The following is a 20,361-nucleotide window of genomic DNA, read 5'->3' on the forward strand; positions in this document are numbered from 1 at the left end:
AAAGGAAAATGTAAGTAAAATGCACATGTTCACCAAGTCTGTTTTTTCACCTTTTGAACTCTAGAACAGCTTTTTAAAGCAATCAGCTCTAAGTGCAAACGATACCCTGCTGCCACTTAGCCTCCTTTCCCAAGAAACCCATTTGCAAAGTATTATTTGTTTATTTCTCTCAGGACAGAAATAAGCATTAAACATGGGAAAGTTAATACACTTCATAATGATAAACCAGGGGTTTAAATGAGCACAAAAACTTGCTGAGGCAAAGCCTTTACAATTATTTTAAAGCTCTAATAGGATTCCTCGCATGCATTTGAAACATATATGCACACAAAGCACTGACCCAGGACATTGTCACTGCTGTTTCTGTTATCATTATGACTTTGCAAGCTGTGTCTTATTAATGAGCATTCAGTGCAGTGCTTTACCTATTGTGGGAACCGCTGTATCTTTGACGTGTCCCTCCTTTTCCTGAGAACTCTCCCCTAATTAATATGAAACTGCTGCAAAATAAGGTAATAGTACACATAACAGAAGCAGCCCAGAGCAGATCTGCATATTTGCAAGACAGTCCAGCATAACACAGAATGATACCTGTGCTACCTGAATGACCAGCAGCAATCCAGCATGGGCCAAGTGTGGTACCTCCCCATGCAAAGAAGGGAGACATTGCATTACCCCTGCCAGCATTAAGTAAGAAGACTCACCTCAGGCAGATGGAAAACAAAAGAAGTGAAGAATTATTGTTTTTTAGCATGCAGATATTTGGTGTCCTTTTCCTTTGCAGCCAGCCACCCAATCATGCACATGGAGAGCACACGCAAAATTTTTCCTCCTTGCAGAAAGGAAAGGAGAAGATACAACAGTTGCTGCACCAGGCTAGCGCTATGGAAGCACTTAGCCTGTCCAGGAGAGGAAGGTAGAGGACAGTCAGCAAACACAGTCTTCCTTCTGTAAATAGGTGCCACAAAACTGCACTTACACAGGGTAAGCCTCATTGAAAGGTTAGATGAAGAAGTACTGCAGCAGGTTTTGCCTCCTACTTAATTCTTGTTGATTTAACTTAATTCCTGGGTCCCCAAGGACAGTACAGTTCCCATGGCTCTGTCTTTTCTTATCCCAGAGGCATACATGATGCAATGCTGTATGCATGAACAGTCTGGGCTGGACTGTGCCTTCAGAGGCACAGGCTTTTTTATCTCCTGCAGCACTCTCAGTCTCCCACAGGATAGCTGATGCCACTGGCACTATTAATGCAGTACCTTGCCCAAGTATGTGTTGCTTCCCTAAGAGAGTGCAGGTTAGAGGGGTTTCCTGGAAGCCCTAGTGTATCTGTGCAACTTGAATGCCTGGTCCCATGGAGGGAAGCAATCTGCTGCAGCACACAGACATGATGGGCTTATCACATACGCCTCCTCAGATCCGGATCCTTTTTTCACAGAACTTTCTCAAATCTTCAAATCAAAACTTCATAATTGACCCTGCCAGCCAGAGTTGCAATTCTTCAGGTTTCTTTCTTGTACCTTCGGGGTTTTTTTGGCTCCAAATTAATCTGTCAGGCGAACTAGGATGAAAAGAAAAATAACGTGAGCTGCTTAGCAGGAAACTTTATCCATTTAAAGCAAATCTTCAAATAGTTATTAAAATGCAAGCCTAGCTTTTCTTTTCTTCTGCTGCACAGAAGCAGCCTCACACTATCACCTAGTTACAGAGCAAATTTTTCCCATTCTAATGTTTGTTTTAATGGTCGTTTCAAGTGCAGCATATAACCAGTGAGCAGTTTAATTTTGTGCCTGAGAGCGAGCTCTTATGTGTTAAACTCTCACAGCATGTTCACCGCTAAGCAATACTCAGTTTCTAGCCTCTACCCAAACTCTGATATTCTTTGTTTTTCACATCCACATTCTGGTCTCCATCACACATAACTCTTTTAAGTGGTCTACATATATAAATGCTAGTTGACTACTGCCTAACTTAAAGCTTGTGCACAATTTCAGTGCAAAGACTTCCACTGACCTCACGGATCAGAATTCTGATGAACAAGAAAACCTCATTATGGAGGAAAAACTACCTCTGTTGAAGTAAATTTCTTTCTTCCTAAAGCAATTATCTTCATTCAACAAAAATAATATTAGACATTTAAAAGACATTTCTAAAAAAATTAAAGACTCATTCTTTTAAGAGTATTTGTCTATGTCAGAAAACATCTTTAAAGTATAACAATATTGTCTGGAAGTATCGAATGAAACTTTCTTTTCCTAAGACAGTGTCTATTTTTTAAAATAAATTGAGTCTTTTGAAGATGGTCAATATTGTTGTAATATCTTCCTATGAATATGATAATCAGTGAGCCACCATGATAGCCAGTTTTACTAAAAGGCTCAAAACGTGCAGGGTGGTAGCTTTCCAGATCTGTTTGTTAGCCACTAGCTTAACAAGGTGTCAGGCTGACAGAGGCCACAACTATTCATCAGCCAATCTATAAACCATTTATTCCAAGAAAATGAAATAAATTTAAAAGGCTGACTGCATACCCAGCCAGGTCTTGCAGATACAGGAACCCATAAAAGCATGAATATTTGCTATGGGAACCTGAACAATGGAGTGTTTTTACAATCCAGTAATGGAATAGCACTTGGGAGAACTATTCCTGCTCCATTTACTAGTTTATAGGTAGGCAGAGGCTGCTGGCTCTGGCAGGAACTATCGAAGAGATTTTATTTGCTGTTATTTTGCTTCTAGGAGTTGTGAAAAGTTTGCAAAAAGAAGTTGGTTTTCTACTTCCCTTGTTGCCATGAGCACCTAATGTAGGAATGGTTCTTGGACACAAGTGCAAATTGTACATTTTGATTCTTCTGACTGTTACAGGTGAATCTTCCTTTACTGGAATCAGCAAGATCACCACTGACTGAAAAATATTCCAACTAACCTGTGTTACAATGACCCTTCTCATTTTTATATGTCCACTGCAGTTCAGGAAAACATACCCAAAAATTCAGTAATAAACATTTTCTGAATAAAAAATTGAAATAATTGTTGGAAAAAATGTTCAAAAATGTGCCACAAATGACATCTTCAGGAAAAAAGCCAAACTGGGATCAAACTAGGAGTTGTGCTCATGTAAAGCCTCATTTCATAATGAATTAAGAGGTTTTGATCTACAGAGAGAACATGGCATAAATGACCTCTACTTATATGTTTACTTTTGTTTATTGGTAACTGGCTGACTGGTTCTGTTTCATCTCCCTTATTCCATTAAAGTTTAAACTACTTATTGTTTCAGTTCATTTCTTTTTAACCAGCTGTATCTGTCTGGAAATGTGCACAGGCAGCATACCTAGACTTTATTTCAACATCTTATTCGAAGTGCTGTACTTTGTACACAGTACTGACATTCACAAATAATGCACTTCTACGAAAATCTGTTTCACTCCATGTGGCTGTGCTAGCAGGAGTTTTCTGTTTGCATTTTTTTAATATAGATCATGTCATCCTTCTTAAAAGGAATCATAGCCTTCTGTGCTGAAGTTTCATAAATACAAAGCTAGATATAAACAGAACATTTCCAGACATTAATTCCCCTACTGCACTGCAGGAATCAACCTTTGTAAATATATTAATTACCTAGAAATACAGTGAATCTCTGCCTTGTTGAAAGGCATGACTCGGTGTGGTGTGCAGCTACCATGCTAACCTGTTGGAGTGAGCTTTCACTCCCTTGGAGAACAAGCCTGAATCCTGCCATCTACCACCTTCCTCTTCCAGGTATCCCACCTCTTAACTCTAGTCCTTTCCTGTGTGATGTTTTAAGAGGTAAAAAAAAAAGGCATCATCTTACCCATCCAGACACTCATTCAGTCACTTCACTGCACCAGTGGAGGAGTGTTCCACTGCATGCTACAGGTAGAGCATGAAATGTGAGGAGGGAACAGCACGATGGGAGAGCAGGGCTCTGCCTACAGCATGGCTGCAAGCTAACTACAGCCTGGTTATTACTGACAGACAATTTCATTTTGGATTCACAATGGGTAAGTTCTATGCTGGTCAATCTCCCCAGCCCAGGATGTTTTCTAAGCAGTAAGAAAATATTCTATTCTGTTTTCTACATAGTTGAAAAGGTATTTGAGAGGATAAGCTGTGCAGCCTTTTGCTGTTGATGTGTATAGCACGAGACAGAATTGAATCTCCAGTGCACAAATCTGTATATCATCACCCCACAAGCACACCTTTGAATGACATCTCTTTTGCAATAGCTCCTTTACAGTCTTATCCTAATCTTTTCTTCACAACTACTTTGATTCTTAAAGTCTTGCTCAGCCCAGCTCTCCACGCTTTGCATGATCCAGCTGGAAGCCTTCTCTTGTTCTTGCTTTCCAAACCCATAGATTTTCTCTAGTTCAACACAATTCTCTTCCCTCTTCCGTTTCTCCTTTTGCAGTCTAGAGTCAGGCTTCTTTCTGTTCCTTCACACTTGCTATTCTTGCTATAAACAACTTCTCATCTGTAACCTGTCATCTGAAACAGATTGCCTCTTTCTTTCTGTCTCATCAATTCATTCCCTCTTTTCAAATCTCAATCAAAAGCATAGATTTTCTCCCTGCCCTATCTTTTAATTTTTTTCTTTGTGTTATCAGCTTTATGCCTGAATGCCTTAATTAACTCACTGTAGAATGTCTTTACCCAATGACTTTCTGTAATTTAGTCTTCTGTATCTGAGGGGCAATTCAGAGTACATTATTTATGACATTTTCTGTAAAACAGAGCACAGTTGTATTCCTGGGTTTGCCAATAAATCAGTTTTACGTATAACAAAGTTACATCCTGAAAAGAGAGACTGTGTATCATGTCCGTATAATAGAATTAATGAATCGACTGCTTTAGAGTATACCAAATTAGCTTGTCTTTCAAAATTTTCAAATAATTTTTGGATCACCTGAAGGGTAGAATTCATTTCAGGTAAAAGCAAGGTATTTTGACCAAGTTAAATGAGTAAAACTTGGTTAAGTTATGACCAAGGCTCTCTACTTACTTTCATAAACTATTGGTATGCATTGGAAACTGTATACACCTGCCCCAGCATTTCAAATTTTCTGTAGGTGCAACTCCAGTTGCTACTGAACACCTGACAACCTCACAAGTGGTCTCTTTGCAGAGACAATCAAAGGACAAAAAGCAAATGACAATCCAAAGTTGATGCTGGAAGACATCCAATGTGTCTGACTCTGTCCCTTAGGGAGCTGCTGGTCTTTGCTGCACACTGACAATTTCATGGTCAATGCCATCATGCCAGTAAGTTGCACAGACTGTAAAAGTATCGTCCCAGAAAAAGTACTGTCCACAGATGGGGGACACAAAGATGTTCACACTGCTCTTGCCCACACTCAAATTGACATGGGGATAAAATTTTCCTCGCTAGTTTCTGCATTTATGAATCCAATTCAATTATTTTATAGAAAGCTTAAGAATGACAGAATTTTTGGACGATTGCATTTATGTTTTACTGGATTTAATTATGCCTGTAGCACAGTAACTGATAAACTAAGTACTATTCTAGGCCATACTCCCTGGCAGTAATCTTTCAAGAATACAATCTCAGACAGGGAAGCAGAAGACAGAAGATAAGAAAATCAGTTCAGGAGAAAAGGAAACGAGGCCACAGCATGCTTAATGGAGACAATAAAGTCAGATGGCTGAGCAAAAACAGGCAAGGGAAAGAAGTAGACGTTTATGTATATGCGGTGTGGAGAAGGGATACACAGGATAAGAAAACCTATCAAGTCCTGAAGGCTGCTGTTAATATTTCTCAAGTGAATAAAAAATACAATATCCCTACTCATCTTCCTTTAGACAAATGAGACAGAGACACTTTTTATATAAAAAGAGGTAAATGTATTTGTCTTCTAGTCTTAGTTTATCACATCATCACCCATTGCCATAGTTGACACATGGATGACATGGGTCTGTGACAGGAAATATCCTCTCTGTTAATATGTGGTTTGTAACCTGAAAATGTGAGATGCCCTGCTTTACAAATACATTCGTATGCATCCCCTTTCTGTCTTGCAGAAGACAATCATGTCTTTCTTATAATGCAAACATTTTAAAACAAATAAAAAAGTGGTCTGGTCCCCAGTTTGCTGCACTGTAAATTCAAAAGCAGTTTAACCACCATGGGAATGGCATGCCCTGCCATTCAGGCGAATAGATGTAACCAGTGAAAAGGGCAAAGCCAGTTTTGCAGAGCTTTGTAAACATACCGATGAGAACTGAAATAAATGCAGAGACTTTTGTGGGACAGTGCTTTTACAGCCCAAGCAATTTACTGACATACCTGCACTGATTGTGTCGCTGGGGCAGGGACTGCTGGGGCTGGGCTGAACAGAACGCCAGGGCCATGGGCAGGGTGCAGGGAAGCCCCAGGGGAGGCTGGATCACCCTCAGGGCCCTCACAGAAATAACACAGTCAATGTAAAGAAGTAACTATACATCAAACGCTCCGTTAAAACTCTCCAGTAACAAAGAAACATACGCTGTTTGAGTTTCTATCTAATATATACCACACACTGCCAGCATAAAAAGCCTGTCATATGTTGTTTGCAGGTAGGCAGTATCTAAGCATTTAGAAGTGTTTTGTACTACGTAACTCAAAGCCTACACAGGGCTGATTACAGCAAAACCACTCACAGCTGCGAGCTGACATGAAGTGTGCCTATGACTGGGGGAAAAATCTACGTGGCAACTGAGAGGAGCTTGTCTTAACTTGTTTTGCTCATTTTGTTTTAAAGACAATGTTTATTGTCATAGAAACACAGAAGAATTACAATCTGCAAGTGAGCAAGCCTTGGGGAAAGCAGGAGAGGAGTCTTGGCTCGCACGGTGTGAGAAGGCAACTCTTCAGGAGCTCCCTGAAGGAGAGCAAGGCAAGTTCAACGGCTCCCAAAGACCAGGAGCTGCTCCAGCCAGTGCCTGGTGAGGCAACTGTCCTGCTGAGTTAGGAACCACTGTCCTGTCCTTCTTAAATTTCAACATGCTTTTTTTCTAAAGACTACTCTGCTCATCAGAAGAAGGACAATGTGTATGGGCATGAATCACCGAGCCACAGTAAGTAAAAAAAATACAAGTGGGAAACCCTGTTCTGCAAAAAAGCAAAACTCTCTCCACCATCTTCCTGAGCAGCCACTCCTCAGGATCCAACCCCTGCACTAACAGGCATTTTCATTCATAAATTTCCTGTCCTGAAATCAGGTAGCCTCCCTGACCCCTCCTCACAGCTTCCACGGTGATTCTTGCCCATCAACCAACCTAAAATAGACTCAAAAAAATGTTTTGCCTGTACAAATAGTCAAATATTCTGATTTGAATAATTAAGCTTCAAAGCCTAAAAAACTTTCACTGATGGCTTTCTGCAAGGCACAATTTTTTTTCCTGCGATTCCTAGCCTACATCAGTAAAGGTGAAGCTGTAATATACTCAATGCTCAGAATCCAAAATGGAGTTTGCATTTTGATACCGATTCAAAATAGCAAAGAGAATTTGTGTTTGTAGATTGAGGTTTTCTGAGATGCCATAGAAACTCTGAGGCAAAGGTATGCAGCTTTGCCACTAAGTCTGCATCAGAAATGTACTTAGAACCTAAAACTTGTGATTTTACTTACATTTTTTATTGTTATAGGAATCCTGTGTATTCTCTGGGAGTATTTTTGCCCTGAAGTATTTTCTTTTATGGAAGAATGAGTAAGACACTGATAAGGGCCATTAGAATTACCAGAGTTTAACAAGGATCTGTGCATGTTTGCATAATTAGGCTGAGAACAAGTCTTATAGATGAGGACTCTATATAAGCATTTGCAAAATGCTCACAGGATGTTTCTAGTGCTTGTGTTTGGTTCTGATGTAAAGCTGTCTTAATTCAGTGGCATCAGTTACCATATAATTCTTCAGTCATGTCTTCACAATAATAATTTTTGTTTGTCATTTCAGTTCTACGCCCCTATCTCCCCTCCCTCCTCGAGAAGCATGATTCAGCATCCTTGATGGGTTCACAGAGGGTATCTACCAACATGAAGTTATGAACGCTGATAAACATGGATAGTTCATTGGCTGGAAGAGCTCAACAGAGACACAGACATACCACTGTGCAGGATCATCTCTACTGAAGACCCAGCAGGCTCACTTTTTATCATTCATACCATCATGTGTTTTTTCCTCTGCTTGCAATTTTATCACGTTATAACACAATATATCATAAGCCAGTAGGCACTTCAGGGTAGTTTGGTTTATTTGGATCAAACACATGTTTATGAGAGCTGGAAGTCTTCAGGAAGGAACTAGTTTTTTATGGGTTTGTTTCCAGAATGCAAAACCATTAAGTGATTGTTGAGTTTTCTGCAGTGCAATCAGTTATGTATTGTTGACTTTCCCAGCTTTTGGGACGTATAAAAATCCAATGGCCAGAGAGGCTGGAAAATAATGAGACAGTATTCTCTGACTTTTTCCTCCACCCTTCAGAATGGTTCCAAACATATTTTAGATTAGGGAAAATTGTTTGTTATGGACTACTTTTTCTAAGAACTCTCTTCATTTTGCCTAATGACCTTCTTTCTGATATCCATGTTGTGAATAGCAAATGAGATGTAAGCTTTCTCTCCATCTCCTTATGGCAGGGACTAGAACAGGGTATAAGGATAGGAAAGCAAGTATATAAACAAAAATGGCAGGAATTTCCACACAGGAAAACAAAACTGATGCAGGAGAAACATTAGCCTTTGGTCCTCCAAATATCAACTCATCAGCACAAGCAGGATGTAAAAACCAGGGAATGCAATCAATCTCATAATATTTAGACCAGAAGGTACTTTCGAAATGTCATTGCACTTCCTCAGGTCTTTTATTGGCTGAGAATTTTCTACTTCACTTTTTTTAGCCATTCCTACATGGGTCATGGGAATAAACAAGTGAATGCAGAACAGACAGAGAATGGTCCTCCTCAGGATGGATGCATTAAACCACTCCTAAGAGAATGTGGGAAGAAAGCGATGAACAACAGTAAAGGAGAAGTAAGAATAACATGATTCTACTCCTGTAGCAATGGTCATACCAAGTGCATGTATCTATGCATGTTATACAATCACAAGGTCCTAGTCACTGGAGAACATCACGGAGATTCTTGAACACTTTCAAAATGGTACAGTATCCTTTTCCCATGTTTTTAGTATAGACCTTCAGACTATCTATATCAGCATGACAGTTTCTCCAAAACAGAGAGAGGAGGGGTGGAAACAGTCTGCAGCACAAAAATGAAATTCTGGAAGTACTACTATTATGGAGATGAAGGGATGGCAATATAATGTAAACAAACAATTTGTAAGAGTTTTGAAAGCAAGCTCCCATCTGTTCTGGATACACAAAAATGCTACAGAAGGGACTATAATTTACAGCATAAATGGTAGTACTGTTAACCTTAATTTAACAGGAGAAGGAAAACTGCTATACATGTCAAACACCATAGCATTATATAAACGATCCACATAGAGCAAAAAACCAAGACACAGAAATAAGCTGGTATGAGTTATTCCACAAGGAAGCTGGGCCAGAAGCCCGCATATACAACTGTCTGATACATTTTGTCAAACCAGTGCTGAAACATATTCTGTGGTAAATAAATTATAATAATTCCCCAAATTCTTCACGTCATCTGAAGAAAAAAAAAACCAAACCAACCACCAGACCTGATATTTGATATAGTAACGATTCTATCAATAATCTGTATTCACTCTATAGCAGCTGCTGTGAATCATTATGTTTCTCACTCACAAACCCAAATTGGCAAATAAGGCTGTTCAGGAACACAGGTCCTCTCCAGCAGGGATGTGTGAGTAGCGTGGCATTTGTAACAGCACTTAGATGATTTGGGAGCACAAGTCCTCCTCAAAGTTCCAGCACAGACAAAAGAATTTAATCCACCATCACAGATGCAGGATTCCTTTTCTAATTGGATTAGTGATGAGAGCAGCTGGAATTAGAGACATCAGAAAGAGTTATTTCGTTCTGCTAGTTGAGAGGAAAGAACATTTTCCAGTTCTTCAGCAGAAATGTACTCACTTAAGTCATTAGGATGAAATAGGTCTACCTTTAGGAAACTAGACTGACTACAGGGATGTGCATCTGGCCTGTTTCATAGAGGTGGCTATTTTCCTGCAATTACCTGTCAAGGGGAAAGAAAGGAAGGCTTTGATGCCCTAGACAGAACCACAAATATTATGGACTGGTTTACTGATTCATATTATACATGGGAAAAGAATCTTTTTTTCTTTATTAAACAACTATTTTCCTCTTGACGCAATTGTTGCAATTTTTATGTTGATTTGTGTAACTACAGGGTAACTGTTGTTAAATTTAACAGGTTTGCCCAAAGGATATTCCTCAGGAGGCTATACAAAAACCTTTAAAAGGCACAAAGGGCATTTGTACATGGGGAAAAACTGGAAACACATTGCTGCTAGAATACAAAGGCTCTACTTGCCCATCAGTGACAAGCAGAGGTTTTGCAGCAATATGGCTCATCTGGTAGGATAGAGGTTTAATTGGGTGCCACCTCCACACTATCAAAAGTTACAAGTCAAAGCTACAAAAATCATTCCTTTAAAAAGAGAAATTTCCTCCTGCATTTCAAAGCAAGCACTTGAAACTGTTTCCACAGAGTTAGGGGTTTTGTAAGTACTTGAAAGATTTTTTTGTTAAATTCTACCCAGTGTTGTGACAGTCTCCACCATGTGTTAGAAACTGGCAATACTGGTGACCTGCATCAGCATACAAGGCTCTCCAGCCTGTCTGAGACAGTCCCAAGTATGTTTTAAGTGCCATGAGGAATCGTACAGAAGGTGGTGGGGATACTTTCATCTAAAAATGGGAGGCATCTTAAGAAAAAAGATTAATCTACAAATCAGTTTCTCTGGTTTGAGGTGAATATTACAAAACAATGCAGTTGCTCATCTCCTTTTCCACCACATCCCTGCCCTTACTGGGACACCTTTGTAGCCATGAGAAATCCTGATCCCAGAGGCTGCTCATCAGTGGCATGAAGTCCAGTTGGAGGTCAGTAATTAACAGTGTGCCCCAGGGGTCGATACTGGACCCAGTCCTGCTTAACATCTTCATTAGTGATGTGGATGATGGGGCACAGTGTACCCTCAGCAAGTTTGCTGATGACACCAAACTGGTAGGAGTGGCTCCTACACCAGAGGGTAGTGCTGCCATCCAGAGGGACCTCAACAGGCTGTAGGAATGAGCTGACAGGAACCTCATGAAGTTCACCACGGGGAATTGCCAAGTCCTGCACCTGGGGAGGAACAACCCCATGTACCAGTATATGCTGGATGTCAATCAGCTGGAAAGCAGCGTGGCAGAAAAGGAGATGGGGGTCCTGGTGGACACCAAGTTGACCATGAACCAGCAATGTGCCCTTGTGGCAACAAAGGCTGATGGTGTCCTGGGCTGCATACAGAGGAACATTGCCAGCAGGTCGAAGGGGGTGATCGTTGCTTCCCCTCTGCTGGGCACTGGCGAGGCCACACCTGGAATGCTGTGTCCAGTTCTGGGCTCCCCAGTAAAAGAGAGGTATATGGATGTACTGGAGAGAGTCTGGTGAAGGGCCACAAAGATGATTAAGGGACTGGAGCGTCTCTCCTATGAAGAAAGGCTGAGAGAGCTGGGACTGTTTCATCTAGAGAAGACAAGGCTCAAGGAGGATCTTATCCATGTATTTAAATACCTGAAAGGAGGACGTAAAGAAGACAGAGCCAGGCTCTCCTCAGTGGTGCCCAGTGACAGGACCAGAGGCAACGGGCACAAACTAGAACACAGGAGGTTCCCTCTGAACATCAGGAAGCACTTCTTCACTGTGAGGGTGACTGAGCGCTGCCACAGGCTGCCAAGGAAGTTGTGGAATCTCCCTCCTTGGAGACAGTCAAAAGACACATGGACTGGTCCAAGGCATCTTGCTTTAGATGGTCCTGCTAGAGCAGGGGAGTTGGACTAGATGACCTCCAGAGGTCTCTGCCAACCTCAACCCTTCTATGATTCTGTATTTATCACTTGCCAGGAAAGGTTGGTACTATCTTTGCCTCCATAGGTACTTTCCAATCACACCAGAAGACTCTTTTCTTTGTTATGACAGTACAAGACTTCCAACTCCTAAATTATTTCAGTTTCCCTGTTTACTGTCAGTACAGAAGAACACATTTGAATCATTGGCTTTATCACCAAATTGGCAATGTGCTTTCAGGACCTTACATATTTCAACACATGTTGCTTCTAATACTAATGTGCAAGAATTTGCTGAAAAATAAATGCTGCCGGAGCTTCATTATGTAACTATATTTCATTTTACATTGTATTTCTTTAGGGAGACACCCCACATCCCAATGAACATCTCAATAAGAGATGTGACTGGTTTGGCTAAATACCAGTCACCAGACAAATGCAAATTCCTAGACGATACTTTCACCATAACAAGCCTTTGGTTGTTTAACAGTGGATTAACACTGACAGTCACAGGCTGCTGATAACTGCCCAGGAAATCTTTTGACACACAGGATACATACATAGGTGCTGAGTGCTGAAAAACTTCATGTGTGACATCTAATACCTGGAAGTTACCGAAGGAGCATGTTTCTGCCACAACGCACATACTGTGTTGAGGATAGGAAGATGCCTGAGATAACTCACTGCACAAGACCAAACTTCAAGTCAGACTTCCAAAAGGTGCTTGCAAAAGCTTACTGTATGTTTTGCTTCATGGTTAGAAGGGTCAGAGAAGAAAGGTGGGGAAACTGGCTTATAAAGGGTGATGCACAGGGGAAAGCACTGGGCATGACCAAAGGGGGGGTGGGGGGGAGTGGGGTGCTGGAAAAGCTATGTGACCCCTGCTCTGGGCAGGAAGGTGTGGTAGCCTCCATTCAGAAGACAGATACAGGGTGCTGGGAAGAGGTAAGAGAACACAGCTCCAGGTCCTGACAGAGGTGTCAGTAGAACAGCCAAAAGCTGCTAGAAGTAACCAGTGGCAACCTTAAAAATGGAAACTGGTACATTCACAAGATGCAAGCACATGATTCTTCAATATGATCCCATATTATTGAGAAATGTAAGAGTTTCTGAAATAAATATTTCTGTGCTGCAATAGCTACATCAAGTAATTAAGACTAGATACTCATTTCAATACAAGATGCCATTTCTCCCAGACATCTTGACAGTGAGAAGTAATCACCTGATTGTGAAATGACTAGCGCAAGACCCAGTGCTTTCTTACCAGCACTAGAAAGTTCATGTGCTTGACTAAGAAAAAAACTGATTCAGGGAAACAGTGATATAAAAGAATCGAAGCAGCAGTTAGATAAAAGATCAGTGAAGATTAGGTGCAGGTATTTCCCTAACATTCCTTTCTTTTAAGAACAAAACAAGCCAAATTCTTTAGCAGAAGACATGTAAGGCTTTACTTTAATAGGCCATGGTGATGAAATTAACAAAATGTATTAGCATAGCCAATTTATGTCTACAATATTCACTACACCTGCACAGACCAGCAGGTGAATACTCTAATATTTCCATATTTGCTTGAATTATACTAAGACCCTTAACATTGTCAGAGTGGTGTAAGTTATCATCTACCCAAAAGAAAGCTAAACCCACTACTATGTAATCTTCTTATGTAAAGGAGACAGGCTTGCAGATATTGTCTATGCAATTAAGAAAAGCAATACACATTTTGGTCAATAAAGAGATTATTTAGATCATACTAACCAAAAGTGCAACAATTGTTTTATCATAAATGAAAAGTAGAAGTAAAATATAGAACACATGGAAATATTTATTCTACATTGCAGTTCTATCCTGAAACTTCAGCACTTTGGTGCAATATTTACTATATATCTTTTATGTTTAATGCAACATAAAGCCATCATATTTAGAAGCGGTCCCTAGCTTCAAGACCTGATTCTCTGCTCTGTGAAATTAGAAGTACTGCAGCTGAAAGAAAAATCAGTCACATAAAACCTGAATCCAAATTTTCTTGAAACCTTGGAGCTATGCTCTTGGCTCCCCTAAAGTGAATATAAAAATGCATGATCAGATTTCTGAAAGCACATCAGGAACATTATTTAGACTACATGGCAAACAAATTACACTGGAGATAAGACAGACCAACAAGATCCTGGCAATTTTATTGCTGCAGAGCTCAGTCTTGGAAAAAAAAAAAGAGAATTCTACTGACAGATCCATTAAAAAAACCCACACACACAGTGTTTTGGGGGGTGGGGGTGGATGTAGAAAAGGAGAGGAGTAATGCTGACGGGAGAAAAAACCAAGTGCAATATCTCATAAAAAAAGACTTTGTTATTATTACAGCCACCAGTAATAGGCTATTATGCATGGACATTTAGGATACAAGCAAGCACAGCATTAAAGGGAGCTCATATGGCAAGATGATTGTGATATTACCCTAAAAGAACTTGACAACAAAACCTGTGACCATAACAAAAGGATTCAATGAACTGCTTCATCACAGGAAATCATAGAGCAATGTGCATCTGGACAAAATACTCCATGTTATAATTCACAAAACCAGCAGCTAAGAATAAATGGAACAAATTGGAAAAAAAAAATGCAGTCCAGTTTTTGTATTCACTTCAGTCAGTTGATGTTCCTTCGATACCATTTCACTGGGAATATAATATTGGGAAGCCATTATTCCAATGCCCACCTTACAACACTATGCATGACGGCAGGTTTTCTGCCACACTGCTGTTCATGAGCCCTTTTCTTCCTGAAGCTGGTATTAAGTGGCTAGTACCCTACGCATTAGTTAGTATATTAGCAAACAGTGAGGTGCAGTAGGAGCAGATCTAAAGGGACAAATGGTGACTGTTGAGATGTGATATTCTGCAGTGTATGTATCTGGAAGCTACTACTGAAGTTTACCTGTAACCTGGTTCCGAGGATCAATGCTCATTGGTGGCTGGAAGGCACTAGGAACATTCCTAGAGTGCATCCTTGGGCTTACTTACTTACTATTTACTTCTGGAGTATTCGCACATAACAGAACTCCTGACCTCCCTATAAAGATACTATTTTTCCTAACGATTAGGGTATCTTTATAAAATGCAGTTTGCTGCCATGAATCCTCAACCTATTTCTGAATTAACTAGCTCAGGCACCAGATATTCCAGCCTTTGTTGGATATACAACAAGTAAATATGTAAGTGTCTGTCATTCTCTGATTAATTCTTGCACAGACTCCAAGGCAAATCTCTGTCTTGGAGTGCTAGGAGGATGTCAGCTTCTTCTCTCACGAACCACCAAAGCTGCTTACCTTCTTGAATGGCAGAAAGAGCAGGGGAGTGAAAAGGTAAGATTAAGCAAAGTTTGAGACTCAGAAGACTTAGGCTCCAATGCAAAGCTGTCTCCATTTCTGTTTGACTTTATTGTAATTGTGGGGAATTATTTTCCTGCATTATTTTGTAATAAAGTAGTTTGTGGGAGCTATTTTTTACATTGGATAAGTACATTTCACTGTTAATTTGGAAACCTAAGGGAAGTGTGACTCAGAAATGGATCCATTTGATGTTTTTGAGTGGTTTCATGTGCCACAACAAGAATGTTCAGGTATGAGTACAGTCTTCAGTAATTTGGCTATGATGGTTTATTTACCTTCAGAAAGAGCTGGCACTGTTCAACTTAGTTCTGTTCAGTTCCATTCCATTCAAAATTTAATAGATAGATTTTTAAGATAAATAATCCTATGACTGTGAGATTGGTCAGCTAGCAAGATCTGTACTGTTCAACACCTAAAAAGCATAAGAACTGTAGGCATTCTGAGAACTTGTGATGCCAGCACGTAACAGTGATTAATAAAGTTGAAAGAAAAATCTGTGCTGCCCTACTACCACGTAACATACACCTCTGCAAAACAGCTCCCTATCCACCCACAAATAACCTGCAACCTTTACGTATGATCTCAGGTTTGACCCAGCAAGCAAAGACAGGATTTGTGGTTTGTCTCCATTAATCCCACCCAATGTGGAAATGTTTTGTAGTTCTGCTCCTCTGTTGATCAGGCCAGAAAATGATCAGACCAAATGGAGGGTGCAAACTGGCACTGAGAAGTAATGAAGCAGTTCTTGCACAGTGTGATATACCTTTGTCCCCTGAGTTTTTCCAAACTTTTTTCTTTACAGAAACAAACATAAACAAATATTTCATAATAACACCTCAATAATGTCCACTTTAATGCCATTATCCTCTCTGGAATGAGGAGTGATATTGTTGTATGCTACTTCATTTAGAAAAATATATACTTAATATTCTTCAAGATGCCATACAACCATATGATGTTTGATCACAGTAACATGGTGGTATTTTGTGATGCTACAAAGATTATTAGTTATGCATTTATGAGACCTCTCTATTCTTATCAGCAAGCAGATACCCGATACCTGACTTAAAGTTCATTTTCTAATTGGCAAACATGTGTCTCCACTATGCCTCACATTGGCCTAATTATCCTTAATTAATTCTTGTCTTCATTAAGTTGTTGAAGAGAGTGGATATTTGCAGAAACTTTACTTTGTCCTCATTTTAAGGAGAGAGAACAAAAACATTAGGAAGAATTTAAAATAAGCTTTCCAGCATAGGTAAGTTATTTCTGGTTATTCTCACAGTTCGGCTAACTGCATTTTAACATCCAACACTTGGCGTTTGACTAAGTAATAAAAATCTTTTTCAGTCTTCAGGCAAAACTCCACTTCAGTCATTGATACCAAACAAGTACTTCAGAACTGGGTCATTAATGCAATTCCACAATTGTGGGGAAAACATACATATCTTCTGCTACAGCACAAAGCCAAACTTAGAAATCTAAGCTGCCCTGGCAGCCACTGTGGTAAAAGCTTGTATGTGACACTTTGCTTTTGCTTCACTTTTTTGGTGACTCAGATGGACTGCCCGAGACAGACAGACAAATAATGTCTGGTTATGATTATATGCCATTTTCTAGAACCCAAAGCAAAAACCAGCATAGCAATTTAAATATATAATTGTTAGATTGTTGATATTTGTGTTTGCCAATTACGATGGGCAGAATAAAGAATAATTCTATCTATAAAATATTAATGGTGCTTAAGTTCTTCAGGCAAGAACACAGTAATAACTGGCATTTTCTTTTTTGTAGATTCTTATATTACTAATGCCCTCCAGTTATTTTTCTCGAAGTTGGTAGCCCCCACCCCATTATTAACTCACAGCCAGCATTCAAATTGTCATTTGCATAAACTTTGCCTGCCTCTGGCAAGAAGACAGGAGAAATGCCTTTTCTGAAATCATCAAACAAGTACTTTTCCAAAAATAAATTGACAATTGCAGCCATTTTTTAGTTTCTGAAATAAATGAAGCTTTCAGCCAATGTGTCAAATTAGTATATGCGGGGAAAACCTCAAAGGGAGCAAGCTGTATTATAAATACAGTACTTGTTAAAGTGTTGTTAAAGGGCATTTGAGTTGGCATGCTAAACTGATTAAAATGCAATGGGATCCGGATTTAGGGCTAATTCTTGTAAAGGTATTCTCTAAGGACTGATGTAGGAAGCTACCCACCACAAACTTGCTGATCGTGACATTACATTTTATTCTATCTCCATTTTTTGCTTAATGTTAAATATGCATTCCTGCCAGACTGATCTCTCATTCTAAAAATTAGGGGTTTCAGTGAGGGAAAAGGAAAATAGAACTACATTAAAACATCGATTCAGTATACATATACTGATAAAACATTGATTCAGTATACATATACTGATAATCAATGTTGAAACAGAAATATAAAGTTGTGTTTTTCACCACACCTTCCCTCCCATACTACCTCTGATAATACTTTGTACAGTATTTTAAACCTCTAAAAAGCCAATGCCATTTTTCTCCCTTATTCTTCTTGTTTGCCTTTTACTTCATAACAATAATGAGCACCTTTCACATAATAATAATGGTAATAACAGTAATAATACAGTAGAAGTTCTTACATATTCTGGACTAAAATCAAACATTACAGGGCCTTTAGATTGCAGACCATTTTCATAGGCCAGAGTCTAAACAGAAAAACATACAATACTCTGGATTTACACTGACATAATTGAGATGGGAATCAGATGCTGTTCCATAACTAAAAGCCCAATTATGTCAATCAAATATATCTTCAGGAAGCTAGAAAGCTACATAAAACTTGATCATCCTGCTAATATTAATATGTAATTAGTTAATAAGCCCCTACAGAGGGGAAGTCATTTTAAAAATTGTAGTGCTAGCTGTATTGCATTTTAAAGAGTAATGTCACTTACAAAAAGGAGCACCTAACTGGGGTTTTTTGAACTGACATTGCACTACCATTTCACTTTGTAGCAAGCTTAGTAATTCATTTAGGAGCTTTAAAAAGACAAGTTCAGACAGAGAAATCACAAGTCCATTATGTATATGAAATAATTTGTCATCATGGATATTTTATGAGAATTTCATGAAGCTGTAACAGATGGTGAAACTTTTACTTGGGCTAAAAAGAATTTATGTTTCAAAAAGTAGCTCTATTGGATTTCATTAAGTACATTTTCCACAGATGAAAAGATAACAAAACATCTTAGTCTCTTGACGTTTGAAAGCCCTTTGACATGTAATATTTTGTCAGAAAATTTTGACATAGATTCAAAGCCAGTTGAACAGAATCAGATTATGCAGAAAATGATGCATGGAATCTTCATCTATGATAAAATCTGGATGATTTTGTAAAATGTAATTAAAAAAAAAGATGGAGTAAACCAATGGAAATCAGGATTTGTACCCTACTATAACAGAAAAGTATTTTTCTTGCAAAAAGGAGACTAATCAGTTCTCAGTAAACATTTTCAGTCTTTGGATGTAGTACTCTACCCCTAGTAATATGGATATTAAAAAACATGATTTAGTTCAATTTATTAGCTGCTATTCAGCAGCATTTTCCTTAAAGATGGCTGTGTGCATTCACAAGCTTCCACCAATAGAAATTCTCTTGTCTAAAAAATCCTCTTAGGAGATTTGAACCATTTTTTTCCTGTGGTGCTCTGTTTGTTTCAAAAACCTTTCCCATACTTTCCCCAGCTCTAATAGTTGATAGAATAGTTGGTGAAATAGAGATTAAATGAGAGACATAGAAGGGCCAAAATAGTCCAACATTGCTTCCCAGACTGGTTCTACTATAGGCAGACTTCCTCATATCTATTTGCCTCTAAATGATGTGCTATGATTTTCCTCATCCTTGTATGTCCAACATCTTGCAGTTTTGAAGACACAGAGAATCTTTTTGTGTTAAAGGCTTCAATATCATGTTTAACAACAGCCTCTTAGTGATGAACCCTGGACAAATGAATGCACCCACCAGGAAGAAATTAATTAAAACCAGGTCACAATAATTGAAGAAAAGACTAGATTATAAACTGAGGGCAGGGAGGCATAGGTAGTTAAAAAAAAAAGGAAGGAATCCCTAATACCTGGCAATAGCAAAGCCATCTCCTTTGATGTATCCAGGGATAGCTATAATACTGCTTTGTGTCACAAATAGCCCACTGGTGTGAAGCCACTCAAAGGTCATTTCTTTGGCATGCAACCCACAGAAAAGCAAAAACCTGACCTAACTCAAAATATACAAAGCAATTCTGAAACTTGTGAACTTTGCAATGGGGAGGATAATTTTGTATCTGTGACTATTCACTTCTAGATATTTAACTGCACGTTCTTACTGCTTCCCCCAGAAGAAACTGCAGTATAGAAAAACTAATTTCCTTAGGACTTGAGTACGCACAACGTAGTGTTATGGCAGAGAGAGATAACCAGTTTGGAGGTGAAAGTAGCCACAGTACAGCCTTCTAAACGCCCAGCTCCACTTAGGCCAATGCACACCACGAATATTCCTGGTGCTGTTCTCTGCCTGTACTCTGAGGGAACACAGTGGCTGCTCAGAGCCAGGCCAGGTACCTCTGCCTCATGCTGTGCTGTGCAGGGTAGGCATTTCACTATTTCAGCGTTTTGTTTAAAGCTCTTCTTCCTGATGGTTACTGTCACAGCCTCTTTGTAACAGAATTCAGCAGGACATCATATTTCTACTCCTTTGGCTTTGCAGGGCTCAAAGATCCAAGGAATTACTTTCAGCTCAGCTCAGTTCTCTCAATGCTGTGTAAACCTAGACAGCTTGGAATTCTGCATTGCAGCTCACACAGCCAGGGAAATACCATAAGCAGTGAAGTACTTCCAGGAACCTGACTCCCTGTTCTTTTTTCAAAACAAATCTGTAAGAGATGAT

The 20,361-nt window shown here is 39.3% G+C and overlaps 1 long non-coding RNA gene across 2 annotated transcripts in view; it reads right to left on the bottom strand.

The window, feature by feature from the left end:
* The window catches only part of LOC114014665 (uncharacterized), a 97,801-nt gene that overhangs the window by 57,305 nt on the left and 20,135 nt on the right, over positions 1 to 20,361 (bottom strand). For both annotated transcript variants that reach the window (XR_008731521.1, XR_008731522.1), the window contains exon 3: positions 705 to 1,561. This is a non-coding gene — a long non-coding RNA (uncharacterized LOC114014665). The remainder of the gene's footprint in view (positions 1 to 704; positions 1,562 to 20,361) is intronic.

This window comes from Falco cherrug, chromosome 3 (genome assembly GCF_023634085.1).
Source record: "Falco cherrug isolate bFalChe1 chromosome 3, bFalChe1.pri, whole genome shotgun sequence".
NCBI classification, from domain to species: Eukaryota; Metazoa; Chordata; class Aves; order Falconiformes; family Falconidae; genus Falco; species Falco cherrug.